Source organism: Penaeus monodon, chromosome 6 (genome assembly GCF_015228065.2).
Source record: "Penaeus monodon isolate SGIC_2016 chromosome 6, NSTDA_Pmon_1, whole genome shotgun sequence".
NCBI lineage: Eukaryota > Metazoa > Arthropoda > Malacostraca > Decapoda > Penaeidae > Penaeus > Penaeus monodon.
The window spans coordinates 726,836-729,335 of NC_051391.1; positions in this window are offsets into that span (position 1 = coordinate 726,836).

Sequence of the window (2,500 nt, forward strand, 5' to 3'; positions counted from 1 at the left end):
GCTGAAAAAGTAAGATGTGAGATGCCAAAGCCATCACCATTTCTCAGACCAAAGACGTATGTACTTGTTACCCCATATACACTGAAAAATGTATTGGGGGAGGATTATGACATAGAGGGTCTTATTAGTTCCTTAGGAAGACTAATATTTAAAAAGTAAAATTATTAAGCATAATGTTTATGCAATAATTTTATACACTTAGAGCATAATATGTATGCTTTGATTTTTAATATATTTATTGTTATTTGTAAGATATTTATTGATAGATTTTAAGGTATTCGCCGCTAATGACCTTAGCTGTGACTCCTGCAGTGCCTCCTCGTGGCCACCCATGGATACTGGTCACCTTGTGGTCTCAGGCTAAACTGTTGGAGATCTTGGAACAGCAGGAGGCCCCAGAGGTACGGAGCCATGGCCCACCAGCATGTGGACACGCCCTGGCTCTGTTCTAACACCTGCCCCTTAGTCATCCTAGGGTAATTGAGTGCCTTGGGGGAGTTGGGCCTTACCAGCCCTCCCCCCCAGATAACTCACTGGCAATGACTCAAACAAATGGATATGCTGGGAGGAGGGGTGCTATCCCAAGGCGAGCTGTGGGTCCCGTTCGGAGGGCAAATGATGGGGTGCAGTTACTTGTCCCACCTGTGCCACAGCAGGTGCCAACCCACCATGAGGCTTGTGGGGCAAAGCCCTCTGAAACCCCACAGGCGGACAGGGGGCCCAACAGTCTGCCGACCCTCTTTAATTGGGTCAACGTCGGCGGGAGTAGTAGAGGTGTCGCACACCCGGAGTGACCACCCGAGGCTTAACCTCAGGCAAGCTATGCAGGTAGGCACTTGGAACATCCGGTCCTTGCGGCAGGATGAACGGTAACCTCTGCTATCGAGGAAATTGGAGCGGTTAAGGAGTTGAGGTGACTACCCTCTTGGAGGTGAGAAGACCTGGCAGCAGCATAATTAGTATGGGTGGGTACACCTACAACTGGTTGGGCCATGGCGATGGTCATCTCCAGGGAGTAGCCATAGCCATCTCCAGCCGCCTTCAATCCTCGGTAGTTGAGGTGACACTGGTTGATGAGTGTATTATGGCATTGAGATTGAAGCATGCTTTTGGCTTCATGTCTCTTATTGCTGTGTACGCTCCTACTGATGTTTGCAAACTCGATGTGAAAGAGGTGTTCTATGCCAAACTCACATCCATGGCAGACAATTGCCCCTTGCGAGATATTTGCATTGTTCTGGGCGACTTCAATGCAGTATCCGGCTGTGATCGAGCTGGCTACGAGATGTCTGTCGGTCTCCATGGCTCGGGAGCTGATTCCAGCAGTGAGAACAGCCTCCTTCTCCAGGACTTTGCTAGGTCCCAGAGAATGAGGATCTCTGGCTCCTGGTATCAGCGCTCCTACCCACATCGCTGGACATGGTATAGTGATATGGGTACAGTGGCCAAGGAGATTGACCACATTCTTGTTAGCACTCCAGAACTGTAGAGTTTACCGGAGTGCCGAGTTCTGTGGCACTGACCATAGGCTGGTAGTGGCTACTCTACTCTTCAAAACTCTTCGTCCCTCCAGTGACCTCTCTAGGATGTTTCACTTGGACAGACTGAGGGAGGAGTGTGCCAGTGGGTTCACCATGGCAGTCTCTGATCGATTCACAGAACTTGATAACCTGACAGACCCAGTTGCTCTGTGGGAGTTCTTCAAGTGCAAAACACTCGAAGCAGCCCAGGAGTCCATTGGCATACGCCCGAGGGTAAGGCAGAATTCCATCTCCCTGGAAACATTGGAGGCCACTGAAGAGTGTCACATAGCATGGCTGAATGGCAATCAGGTCTTGCATTGCTCTTTGGTGTGTAGGGCTTTGACACTGCTGAGAAAGGACAAGGAACAGTTCAATCTTGCTGACGAGGTTGAAGGCCATTTCTTGGTAAATGACCTTCGCCCTGCCTACCAAGCCCTGAGAAAGTTGAACTCAAAGCCCTCCTTGCAGATGACTGCAGTCTGCTTAGTGGATGGGCAGATCATCTCAGATCATGTTGGGGTTCGTGAATGTTGGGCTGAGTATTTTGAGCAGTTGTATCAGGCAGACCCTCTAACAATTAGCTTGGATGTCACAATACCTGATATCACAATACCTGTGCCGGACCCACCCATCAGCGAGTAACCTCCTACCCTAACAGAGGTTAGGATGGTGATTTCCAAGCTGAAGTGTGGGAAAGCTGCAGGCATATGTAATATCATTCCCATTCCATTCCCTCTGACCTGTTGAAGGGTGTGGTCATCCCTCCTAGAAGGGGAAAGGGGATTGTTGGGACTGTAGCAAATACCGTGGCATTACACTGTTTTCACCCACATTCTTTTTAAACGAATCTGCGACGACCTACTAAGACAACAGAGACCAGAGCAGCAGTCCACAACAGACTGTATCCTAGCACTTCGAGTAATTGTGGAATGCCATCGTGAGTTTGGGCGTAGGTTGCTTGCAGCCTACAGTATCCT